This window comes from Medicago sativa, chromosome 5, assembly GCF_051527215.1.
Source record: "Medicago sativa cultivar Bolivia chromosome 5, Bolivia_mono, whole genome shotgun sequence".
NCBI lineage: Eukaryota > Viridiplantae > Streptophyta > Magnoliopsida > Fabales > Fabaceae > Medicago > Medicago sativa.
This window is the reverse complement of record NC_140753.1, coordinates 27,631,385-27,645,088: the sequence shown is the minus strand read 5'-3', so window position 1 is coordinate 27,645,088 and position 13,704 is coordinate 27,631,385. Positions and strand designations below refer to the sequence as shown.

Below are 13,704 nucleotides of genomic sequence, written 5' to 3'. Positions count from 1 at the left end.
AACGAATTAATGTTCAAGTAAATATAGAGTAGATTCTCTACATGATTTAAGAAATTAGCTACTCATGATCCAATTAAACATAGGCTAAGAGTTTATAAAGAACAATACATGAATATATGATTACCAGAAATTGGAATCTTGCCTCTGGATGTTTTTGGCACCCTCCAACCTTTAAGAACCACTTTTCTCATCTTCATATCGTTAAAAATCGAGTGAATGGAAGAATGGGAAGCTACATTTTTTTATTTGTGTTTCCCACGGATTTAGTAACAATCATGCTGGATGTACATGGCTTTGTGCATGGTGCGCATGCATACGCAGCTGACCCCTTGATTTTGGCTTCAACCTGCACGATAGGCAGGCTCATCATGTGTGCATCACATATGAAGACATGGGTTGCATCTTCTGATTCTCTTCATTTCTTGTCAATTTCTTCACATTGTAACTTCCATAATGATTATACCCCAAGAGGTCATCTAACATAAAAAACATAACACAATTTAGACTCTGTAAAGAGAATTCTTCAATTTGCAACAAAACTCAATTAAAACATGCATAAACTCGCCTAAAGACTCGTAAAATGACTAAAAAAGACTCTAAAAACGTAGTATGATAAATTGTCAACATAATACTCAAGCTTAATTTGTTTTGTCATCTCAACTTCTCTAATAAAGTGATATTTGATAGCTATATACTTGGTTCGATGATAATGAACCAAAATCTTTGCAATTGCTATATAGATGACATGTTGTCATCGTAGATCAAAGTAGGCTCATCTTATTGTCCACCCAAGTCTCCTAGTATTCTTCGAAGCCACATACCTTTCCTTGTTGCTTCAGTTGCTGCCACGTACTCAAACTCTATTATGGATTGTTCAACTTGTTACGTAAATGCCCATGAGAAAAATCTTGTTCATAACGAGAAGGTATAACCTGATGTAATTTTCCTGTCATCGATGGATCCTTCCCAATCACCGCCGGAGTAACCAAAAAGCTTTGAGTTGGACATACTTATTTGTGCCTTGCAAGTATCTTAGAATTCTCTTACTAGCTCCAAAGTGAACTTGACTTGGTTTTTGCATGAACCTCTATAAAATACATGTAGCATACCTGATGTTTGATCTTATGGTATTAAGATATATTAGACTTCCAATCAAACATTGATCAATTATACTGCACCAGGTAGTGAAATCATGGCTATCTGTTATAGAATCTATCATAAAGTCCTCAGTACTTTAAATACCAAAGTTAAACACATGAGTTTTCCGGGAAAAACAACATTAGTTCAGACTAATCTTCTGACTTCAAATGTTGCAACTAATAGACTAATTAGATGGGACGAAATAAACTTCCATGAAACTTGGGATCTTCAACAAGAGATTGAACCTGAACCCGTCCTTAATAAGGATATTGATCAAATAATACAAACTACTGAAGGAGATATAAAAGTTAAATTTACTCCTAGAAGAAGTTTAAAAATTCCAAGAAGTTTATCTTCTAGATACGAGAATAGTGATTTTTACACTGCACCTAGTAATTTGTCTAGGGCCTCTACATCTAGAGCTTCTACCTCTCAAATTAGAGAAGAATTAGAATCGGTTGAAAATATAATAATAAGTGAAAATAAAATTCCTCAAGGAATTTATAATCAACATACCACAAATAGGAAATCACCTACCCAATCAGAGATGAGTTTTCATCTCCCAGATCAATGATTTTTTATGGATTTTACACTCGGAAGTGATTTTAGAAAACTTATCAATGATGAGTTTGAAATGGAAAGATATGCTGAATTTAGAAAATGGTATTTTAAAATCTTTAAATCTTGGGAATTAGCCGAGATAAAACAAGATTATTATAATGATCTTAGTATGAAAAAAGATTATATTCCATTTGTCAAATGGTTTCTAAAGTATTTTTTAGAAAAAATTGAAAATGAGATTTTAGTTTTAAAATCAAAATCTTGGACTCTATCCAGTGGAGAAATTGTTGAGTCTCCCTTTCCTCCTGAACAATGCACAAGTTTAGGGAAAAACATTGAAGCTACTGCTTACATTTGTCAAAAAATTGGTAATAATCAAGTTACCCTTCAAGAGCTAAATCCTAATTACAGCTCAAAATTATGCTAATGCTTTCCTTACTCGTATAGGAGACCAACTTATTTCTTTAGAAAAAGAATTAAGTAATTTAAAAAATCTTTTTGAAAAACACATAATTCAAACAGAAAATAAATCTTCTGATTTTCCTAGTTCTTCTACCTCCGTTAGTGATGCTCCTATAATTCAACCACCTATTAATATAAAGGATTTTAAAATGGAAAAAGAAATTGATGAATTTGTTAAAATTCTTGAACGAAAACTTAGTCAATTAAAAATAAATATGGTATCTCAAAAGGATACTTCTGATATTTCTGATACTTCCAGTAATAATGAAAGCAGTAATAATGAGAGTGAAATTGGTGATGTTGACCAACTTACTGCTATGTTCAATAATCAAGACCTTAACGAAGCAGAAATAAATCCAATTAGTATTACTACAAGAGGCCTTCACCTCAAGATCTTCTTTTTGAAGAAAATGAATTTTATCAAAATTTTTATTCTGGAAAATCCATTTATGAATGGAATATTGATGGGTTAAATGAAAAGCAAATTCTTGATGTTATACATCGTATGATCATGTATTCTACTGTTTGTAAACAACAAGGAAACCTTGATAGTTCCATAGCCCAGTTTATTGTAACGGGATTTGTAGGTCAATTAAGAGGTTGGTGGGACCATTATCTCAATGAAGAGTAGAGGCTTGAAGTTCTCAAACATAAAAAAATTATTGTTAAAGTAGAAGGACCTAGTAATAATCCCGCTACTATTAATACAGAAGAAGAAGATGCAATTTATACTCTGTGTCTTGCTATACTTCATCATTTTGTAGGATCTAATATTCCTATAGCAGAAAAACTTGGTACTCTTCTTCAAAATTTGAGGTGTCCATCTTTAACTCATTTTAGATGGTATAAGGATACTTTTTTATCCAGAGTCTTTCAATTAAAAAATCCTCATGCGGACCATTGGAAATATAAGTTTGTAGATGGTCTTCCCTATTTATTTGCCGAAAGAATTAGGCAGCCATTAAGAAATAAAAATGATGGTGTAAATATTAATTACCCAGATTTAACTTATGGCCAAATTATTGGTACATGTATTAATGAAGGATTAACTTTATGTAATGATATAAAGTTAAAAAATCAATTAAAAAAGCAAAAATTAATAGAAAAACACCAAATAGGAGAATTCTGTGAACAATTTGCTTTTGATTTAGGAAAACCTCCTACTAATAAAAGTAAGAGAAAAGAAAAAATTTCTAGTAAAAAATCACATAGAGATAATAAAGGAATTTATAAATCTTCTCATAAGAAGAGAAATAAACATAGAAAGAATTTTTCTAAAAACAAATTTTAAGAAAATAATCCTAAAAAGGATTATAGAAAAAGAAAAGCCAAAAATATGGATATAACATGTCACAAATGTGGCAAAGCTGGCCACTATGCAAATCAATGTTGGACAAAAAAGGCTCTCAATAAAATCGAAGATGAAAATCTTCGTATTCAATTAGAAAAGGTTCTTCTTATCGAATCTGATAGTGAAAATGATAGTAAAAATAATTCTTCAGATAATGATATCGAGGTTATCAATGAATCCTCTTCAAAATCTGAAAATTCTAATGAAAATTGCCAGTGTGATTATTGGAAAGCCATTGTTGAAATGAATGGATTAAATGTTCTTACTAAAGATCATGATGAAGCTTTAAAAGCTCTAGAATCTATTACAGATAATGATCTGAAAAGAAAAATGATAGAATTTCTTATAAGGGAAAATTCTAAGAAGGAAACGCCTCTAATTATAGAAGCGCCTTATCAATTAAGTGAAGTCTTATCAAGATTTCATCAGTCTAATATTAAGGAAATTCCTGTTTCAACCAATGATTTAAAAAGAGAGATAAGTCTCTTGAAAACTGAAATTGTTCAAATCAAAAGAGATAATAATATATTATCTCAAAGGATTAATGCTTTAGAGAATAATAAGAATGCTAATCTTTTTAAAGAAGAAATTGCTTCTGATGATAATCCTGAAAAGGGTTATTTAAACCTTTTAGAAAGAGTAACTTCACAAAAATGGTTTGTTAAAATTACTCTTGTTATTAATAAAGAATTCATTCTTGAAGATGAAATAGCTTTAATAGATAGTGGTGCAGATCTTAATTGCATCCAAGAAGGAATAATTCCAACTAAATATTTTGAAAAAACCACTCAATCCATTACTCATGCCGGAGGTAATAAACTCCAGGTTAAGTATAAGTTAACTAACACCTATGTTTGTAATCAAAATGTTTGTTTACCAACTCACTTTATTTTAATAAAAAATTTAACTCACAGAATAATTCTAGGTACACCTTTTTTAAATAATATTATGCCTATTGTCAATATTGACCAAAAGAGAATTACTACTTTTATAAAAAATAAAAAAATAATTTTTGAATTTATTACTGATCCTCAAACTAAAATGTTAAACGAAGTTAAAGACATTTTTCTCAAAAAGGAAAAACAATTATGATTTCTTAAAGAAGAAGTTAATTTCCTTAACATTAAAGATCAACTTAATAAAGATGATGTAAAAAGACAAATTAAGTTTATTGAAAAACAATTTTATAATGAAGTTTGTAACGATCTTCCTAATGCTTTTTGGGAAAGAAAGAACCATGTTATATCTTTACCTTATGTAGATGATTTTAATGAAAATTAAATTCCAACTAAAGCTAGACCAACTCAAATGAATCAAGAATATCTTGATCTTTGTAAAAAGGAAATTCAAACCCTTCTAGATAAAGGATTAATTAGAAAATCTAAATCTCCTTGGAGTTGCACAACTTTCTATGTTAATAACGCAACTGAAAAGGAACGTGGAGTTCCTAGGTTAGTTATAAATTATAAACCTCTTAACAAAGCGCTAAAATGGATTAGATATCCTATACTAAATAAAAAGGATTTATTAGATAGGTTAAGCACTGCTTTAATTTTTTCTAAATTTGATATGAAGTCTGGGTATTGGCAGATTTAAATTAAAGAATCTGATAGATATAAAACAGCCTTTACTGTCCCTTTTGGGCATTTTGAATGGCTTGTCATGCCTTTTGGGCTTAAAAATGTCCCTTCTGAATTTCAGAACACTATGAATGATATATTCAATCCTTATTCTGATTTTATAATAGTTTATATTGATGATGTTTTGGTATTTTCCAAAAGTATTGATCAGCATATAAAACATTTGAAAATATTCAAAGATATTATAAAAAGAAATGGGCTAGTTTTATCTGCCCCAAAAATGAAAATTTTTCAAACTAAAATAAGGTTTTTAGGTCATGAGATACATAATGGAACAATTATTCCAATTCAAAGAAGTATTAAATTTGCTTCCAAATTCCCAAATATCATTAATGATAAAAAACAAATAAAAAGATTTCTCGGTAGTCTAAATTATATTTCAGATTACTACAAAGATTTAGCAAAAGATACAGCTATTTTATACAATAGACTAAAAACTAATCCTGGTCCTTGGACTGATAATCATAATAAAGCTGTCCAAAAAATTAAATCAAAGGTTAAATGCCTTCCTTGTCTATCTTTGGCTAATCTAAATTATTTCAAAATAGTTGAAACTGATGCTTCAGATATTGGGTATGGTGGCATATTGAAGCAAGTCATTCCTGAAAACTCAAAAGAAGTTTTAGTTAGATTTTATTCGGGTAAATGGAACCCAACACAAGCTAAATATTCAACTATTAAAAAAGAAATGCTTGCAATTATTAAATGCATTTCTAAATTTCAAAGTGATTTACTATATGAAATTTTTTTATTAAGAATTGATTGTAGCTCTACTAAATCAATAATAGAAAAAGATGTAAAAAAATCTTGTTTCAAAGCAAATCTTTGCTGGATGGCAAGCCCAATTAGCTGTCTTTGAATTTGACATTCAATTCATTAAAGGAGAAAATAATTCTCTGACTGACTATTTGACTCGTGAATTCTTACAGGGAAATGACAACCCCTAATAGGGGAAGAAGCAGAGGCCGTGGCTCTGGAAGCTATGGCAGAGGTAGAGGTAATAATATATTACCTTACCAGGAATCAAACATTCCCCTAATAGAGGATTGGACTACAATATCTTATAGCAAGGGTAAACCATCTTTTACCCAGAAAAAGGAAGAAGCATCTTCTTCAAAGACTTCTGATAAGATAATATCTTATAAAGAAGTAGCTATTAATGAACCTCTTCAAGAACAGATTTCAGATTATTTCGAAAATCCTGTTACTGAAAATATTTTTCATATTGAAGAAGAAGATGTCGAAATGGCCAATAATGATGGTTGGTTCATAAAAACCAGATACCTTGAATCAAGGGGATATCCTGGTATGTTTGGGAAATCTAGCCCTTATTTAAAAATTCTTTTAAAAATCACAGAATATGTGACTATCACTCATTATTATCATAATAATGATCCAAATTTTTTTATAAATTTTAGCAAATGTCATATTACCAAAATCTTGTCTCCCAAAGAATGGGGATTAGATCCTAATGGAGAAAAGGCTATTAAAATAGCCGATTACAAAATTATTTCTTTTAATTACTGGGACTATGTCCAAGCTTTCACACAAGCTTTCTATTATCAAAATCCAAAGAATAAACATTCTTAGTTTTTCTCAATTAATCCTCAAATTATTAATAGACCCATACCAAATTGGTTTCTTGATTGGTGGACTAAATTTGGTCCCATTACAAATGAAATTTTGCCAGAAAATCTCTCATAATTATATAAAAAATGGAGTGACAATAGTCCTCTAATTTCTAAAATTAGACCAGATAAATTAATAACTGGACAAAGTCCAATGTTGTTCTTTATAAAATTCCAAATACCATGGATATGGAGGTGGTCACTTATAGTGACTAAAGACAAATTCAATATTCCAGTTCTTCAGAGAATATTCTTTTATAAATGGTGGTAAAAAATGAGCACTGAAGATGTTCAAACATTAATCAAAAATGTTGAAAGTATTATTAAAGAAGACCAAATTAATAAAGAAAAAGAACAAAGTTCTCAGAGTAATCTTTTAATTCAAATGAAGAATTATTTTTAGAGGAAATATCCTAATGAAACTGAGGACCAAATCATGTTCAGAACATTAGAGCATATGAAGCAGCAATTTTGCTCCACTTTTTCAACCAAGACTCCTAAGGAGGATACCATGTCAACCTCATCACAAGGATCTTTTGATTCTAATCTAGCAGGAGAATCACAGCCTGACGATGAACCTACTCCAGAAAATATCCGGGATGCCATGATCTACACGGCTGGTTCAAAAGGTAGCAAAGGCAAAGAACCTCAAGGATAAAGTTGAAAATTCCGGATCAATAATTGAAGTTAATAAAATCAAAAGATTCCATTATAATGGAGATAGATGCAGTGGCCGACATTAGTTACTTTTTCTTTCGGTGTTTTTGTAATTTTCTGTTTTTGTCTTTGTTGATGTGATCGATGGGGCCCACAAAGTGCACCCTGCATCAATAATTGACTCTTTAATTATTTTAGTTTGTCGTTTTGTAATCATGTTGGTTACCGGTTACCGTTTGTAATAGTTTTGTTTTACTGGTTCAAATAGTGAACCATTTCCCACTATATATAGAGGTTTTTTGTGCTTCATGAAGCACGCTTTTCTGCACTAGAATAAGTACTACGCTCGTTGTAAAATACTTCCATAAATAAAATCTTTGTCTTCATAATTCTGCATCCAAATACTTTTGCTTCCGTACAAGTACTCTTTAAGGTTAGTTTATTTCTTTACTTTATATTATGATATTATATATGTCAGGCTAAATTAAATAAGTTATGGTGAGTTAAGCACCTTTATACAGTGGCGGAGCCACGTATCATTGAGAGGATGCACTTGCATCCCTTGACTTTTATAAATTACTCCTAAAATTTTAATTTTTTTTCCACTCTGCACCTCCTGACTTTTTTACTTTGCACCTCCTGACCAACTCTCACAACTCAGTTGCATTGCTTCTTTCTTTCTTATCGTAGCAGTTTGTACCACATTCTCTCACTAGAGTTTGTACCTTTTTGACACTTCTTGGTTCACTTTTTTGCAAACTGTACATATTAAGTGATAAACTATGGTTCACTTCTCTCTCACATATGCAAATTATATATCATTTTTATGGGTAGAATATATGTTATTTAATAATTCATAATTATAAGAATATATGTGTGTAGTGTGTGTAATTTTTATTAGTAATCAAAGTTGAAAAGCTTGACAAAAGAAAGTGAACATTTGATTTATCAACTAGATGTGAACATTTTTAATGTTATTAGAGTTTTTTTTCTAACAACAAAAGAATCAATACCTTTAAAAAATGAAGAATCAATATATTCACGACTAAATTCACATGTAAGGATAAAGTACATGTGAGTAATACGCATCAAGTATATTGTATGGTTTTGGCAGGGTCGCCCTAGGTATGGTTGGGAGAGCGGCAACTTAAGATACCATTTTTTAAAAACATCAAAATTATTATTTTTACTTAGTAATTAAAATGAGATATGATCAGGACACAAAAAATCTTAGGATCGACTTTAGATTTTAGCCGCAAACATTTAGCATTGTGTCTGTTTTTTTTTTGTTTTAAGAATTTAGCATTGTGTCTTTATAGGTGTTAGTTTTGGCATAAGAATATTATATATATATATATATATATATATATATATATATATATATGATAATTATTAATTAATTAAAAATTTAAAAGTTTGAACCCTCTGACATACATACATATATATATATATAGAGAGAGAGATAGAGAGAGAGATATATATAGAGAGAGAGAGATAGAGATAGAGAGAGAGAGAGAGAGAGAGAGAGAGAGAGAGAGAGAGAGAGAGAGAGAGAGAGAGAGAGAGAGAGAGAGAGAATATCAAATGAGAAAGCCCAATTTTTTTACCCTTCCACTCGATGAGTTACCAAACAAACGAAGTCATTTCCTAAAATTAGATACCCTGGTGTACTGATGGTGATGCATGCATCCAGGAAATGCCCCAGATGATCATCGCAATCTTCAGACTCCTTACTTGAAAATTAGTTAGTTTCTAAATTATTCAGCACGCTATTCTTGATGTCAAACACAACATGATTTGCTTATTGGATCTCAAGAGACACTTCATCCAAGTTGTCTAGCCTTTTGTAATCTCCCAAAGTGATGTGAGGATTCTCGTGTTCCATTTATGACTCGTCTGATTAGTAGTCTTGAATTCGGACGATTTCCGTTTGATTTGTCCTTTCCTTAGTTTACTTATTCAGTTTTGTATATGTTTGGATCCGGTGGCAGAATACCTGAATCAGTATGACGCATGAAACAAACTCATGTGAAACTATTTTTTTTTTTGTATTTTTGATATAAAAAATGCTAAAATAAAAAGATAGATTACATAAACTAAACCTAAAAGCAAGTAAAATAAATTTCCTTATCGAAACTATCAATAATCACTGGCAGCGGCGCCAAAAACTTGATGAACAATTTCGGTAAGTGTACCAAATCGTTCACAAGTAAAAAAGTGATAAGTCAGATCGTCTCCACAAAGATTGTCGTTTCAACTCGGCAACTAGCGTTACTTATTAGAATTGAAAATAAAAACAAATAAATAAATAAAAACGGTAAATTAGGGGGAGTTTTGCAAGTTTGATTTGATTGCATAAAACAGTAGTGAGTTAATAACCTTGTTTGATAATAGAATTTAGCGGCGGTTAGGATTCTTTGAAGAGCAATGCTAGCGTCAGTTGTTGTACCACTCGCTTTTAACCACACGCTGTTATATGGTGCCACGTTACCCATTTACTCTAATGACTAACCTGCTAACCGGTTCAGCATTTGTACCTATTTTTAATTTTTATTTCTACTTTCAGAAGAAAAAAAACTGCAGCATCAGATGACACTCAAGCCATCTAACAATTTCTATCATCTTTCTACTCTTTCTTTTTTTCAACAACACACTCCAAAATCTGATCTAAGTTTCGACTACTACTGATCTCTTTTTCTCCCAGCTTACATCAGCCATGATTTATGAGAATAGTCTTTCTCTCTAGATTTTCTACCGCCACAACTAGTTTTACAATCGAAGAGAAGATCCGAATCCTTTACTGCAAGCTTTTTCAATTTTCATTCTTCTTTTATGTTTTATGTTATGTTAGGACCAACAACAAATATTATCACATTGAACATCTCTTGCAAGCTGTTCTCACAATTGAAAACCACAATCCAGATTAACATCAAAAGTAAATCTTCCCAGAAAGAGTAAGGCTAACGACGAAGCGATTGCTGGCAAGGTGGGAGAGATGAGGGATGCGGCGGGTGGTTTGAAAGATTGGAGATTTGGCCTTTTTTTTTCCAAACCGGTTGTGCCGGTAGCCTTTCACAATGTTTAATTGAAAAAGTGACGTGGCAGTTTAGCATAGGGTGTGTTGAAACGCGTCTGTTAAAACGACTGACGGTAGCATCCCTCTTCTTTGAATTCCCTCTATTTACTTGTTGGATTTAAAAGACAAATCGTCATTTAGTTATACGACCTGGGTTCTATTTAAGTTATGAGATCGTAGGGCAGTATGTCCCTCTAGCTGTAAAATTTCACCTCCTTATCACTATAAGGTTATACACAACACTAAAGGATGCAGGGTTGTCAACCCAAAAGAGGTCAGTAGGCCAACTTACAGAATATTAGAATGGGGGTCTTACTTTCTCAGAGGTAATTGAAACATAAAAGAATTGGGATTCCTAAATTATCATCTAAAGACTCCAACTTCATCTATGAACATTAGAAGTCCATAACATACTCTTTCTTAACTTAATAGTTCTACAAACATGCATCCCTAGGTCGTATACCTTACCAAAAGGGGAAGAATAAAATTAATGTGCAACATTTGTAAAAGAGTGTTTTCTCTATTTCTATGTTCAGGCATAAGTCCTAGGTATGTTACACTCCGTGAAAATCATTAAGACTTTTGCATAAGAAAATTAAATAGAAATTTTAAAATTAAATTGACTAAAAGAATTGAATGAAAATAATCCAACAAACAAATTAAATAGGGGTCCATTTTAGAATCCTACTAAATTATGGTTTAGTTATTCATGGTAACTAAATACAAAATTACAAAAGAATAAAACATACCCTAGCGACTAAGGATGAGGAGAGAGACTCCTTCCTTTAAGCTCCTAGTGCTTGTCTTCCTCTTGAACCGTTTCATTCTGAATGAATAATTGTGAATGAGAGGAGTTGTATTTATAGGTTGATTTCCAAGTGGATTTGGGCTGGAAAATTGGGATTTTCCCTCGAACCCGCAATGAAAAACAACAAAAAGTTGTTTTCTCCCGGAAGCGCATTCCCCTCGGATGCCAGTGCTTTTTCAGCACTTGTTCGAACACAAGGGCGCACAATAGTACGCCTGGGGCGCGCCACTACTATCCTCCAGTGGTTTTCCCCCCTTTCTCTCTTTGTATTTTTAGTGTTTTCTTCCTTGAAACTTGTCTTCGAACTTGCAATAGAATTTCTCAACTTTGTAATGTCTTTAGAGGCCTCTTGAATCATCATCCATTGTCTTCCAAAATCTTCATGAGATGCTTTGCTTCATCGATTTGCATGATTTTGCGTTGAATTACATCAAAAACACCTAAGAACTACGGTTTCGAGAAAACTAGAATTACATAAAACTCAAAATGAAAACATTTTAAAATGTCCCGAAAACATATGCAATTGTTCTAAAACTCCTCTATATTGGATCAAAAGTTAACTAAAATGACTGAAAAATATGCTGAAAGTAACGTAAGATGACATGTCACTCCATTATAAACAAATGCCACAAAAATCACTTGCACTTGACCAAACACATAGAGACTCGCATTTTTATGTTTTTTTTACATATTTCAATAAAGCAAAAATTTCGTGTTCATTTTCAACAAAGGTATGTTACTAATTTTTGAATGTTAAAAATTCACAAACATTACTTGTTTAATGAATTAATTAGTAAAGATGAAAGTTTGAAGAAAAAGGATAGTGTATAAGCATGATAAATGGTAAAAATAAGAAAATAATCCGCACTTCGACAACCCCAGATATTCAAGAAATAACTGTATGTACATTTTCTTTTTGTTATAGATTCGACAGAATAATAGAGGTCTCATTCATATCTTAATTATGGATGGGATAAATAACAAAATGGATAAATAAAAAAGACAATAATATAGAGATTCATTAAAAAAGACAATAATATAGGGATTCATTGAGATTCTAAAATTGGATGGAACGATACTTAATTTAGGGTGAGCCAATAGGATGAACTGAAAAAGTTCTGTATCATTAAGTATTTAAGATGTACAGTAACATCAATTAGATATCCGGCTACGAAAAAGAAAAAGTAGGATTAAAGAAAATCAAAAGAAATGGACCGAATTTTTTTATAATGTATCTCAGATAAATTTTGACTATTCTCACCTCTGAACTTCCCTAGATTAAACTTTTTGGCCTTTCAACCAAGTAATTTTCCGATTTGAATATTGTACGTTTAGACTTTACTGTTGGTAAATGTTTATAATTTCCATGATCTTCTCTTCTTCAATTATGAAAGTGATGATGTTGAGAAGTTAAAAAAGAAAATGAAATGGGTTTTTCATATGAAATTGCAAATTAAGAAGTACATGGATAACTATAAGTTATAACATTGCATACAGTAATGCAAAAGAGAAATGATGTCTCTCAAAACAATATGAGTATTTTAAGATGTAAAGACTAAATGCAAGTATACATTGTCCAAGTTATAGTATAAAAAGATATTGATCCCACAAAGATTGGGGAGCTATAGCTCTCTATAGCTTTCTAGTAGAAAACTTGTTTGCAAGAAAATAAAATAAATTATTTGTCACAATACTAAAATAAAGTTGAAGGTTTGGGAAAGATGTTAAAAAAAGTTAGAAGTTCTTAAATTTAAAAGCGTGGTTTAAACAGAGATTCAGTTATGACAAAACTTTGCTACGATATACAAAGCTATAGCTTTATATGGCATTCTGGCAACCTGGTGATCACTAGGAGTATATCACAACTCAACCTTCATGTTAAGCACGTGAAGACGTCAAATCAAAGTGTAGTCAAATAATCTTAACATGTTAGATTGCTGGGTTAGGTAATCAACATTTCCCATCAAAGTCTTATTATGTTGAGCCTTTGGCCTATGACAAGAGTCCTAGTTAGATTTCAGCGCTTAATAGGCTACTCCAAGATCTAGTACTCGTGTGAATTAGTCTATCTTGTTCCATTCACCTTTCAGTGCATAGAGACTAACTCATATCAAACAAACATTTTCCATTCCCTTTCCCAATCAATGTCAGGGAACTATAACATCAAAAGTAAAAGAGATGAAGTTTTACCTTTAAAGATTTTGAGTTAAAACCGTTTGTTTGAAAGAAGCGTGAAGCTATAACTTTATAAATCTTAAGTAAAGAATATCATAACCTCATCATGTCTAAACCACAAGAAGGGGTATAACTCATGATGAGTTGAACCTCAAAGATGAAGATGAAATGAAACATAAATGAAGACATGAAAAGCTAAATTAATA

General features: G+C 31.4%; 2 pseudogenes; both read left to right on the top strand.

Moving 5' to 3' along the window:
* Positions 1 to 2,312: 2,312 nt before the first annotated feature.
* Positions 2,313 to 4,795, top strand: LOC146921476 (uncharacterized; annotated as a pseudogene).
* A 1,292-nt stretch (positions 4,796 to 6,087) lies between these two features.
* Positions 6,088 to 7,440, top strand: LOC146921475 (uncharacterized; annotated as a pseudogene).
* The last annotated feature ends 6,264 nt before the right edge of the window (positions 7,441 to 13,704 follow it).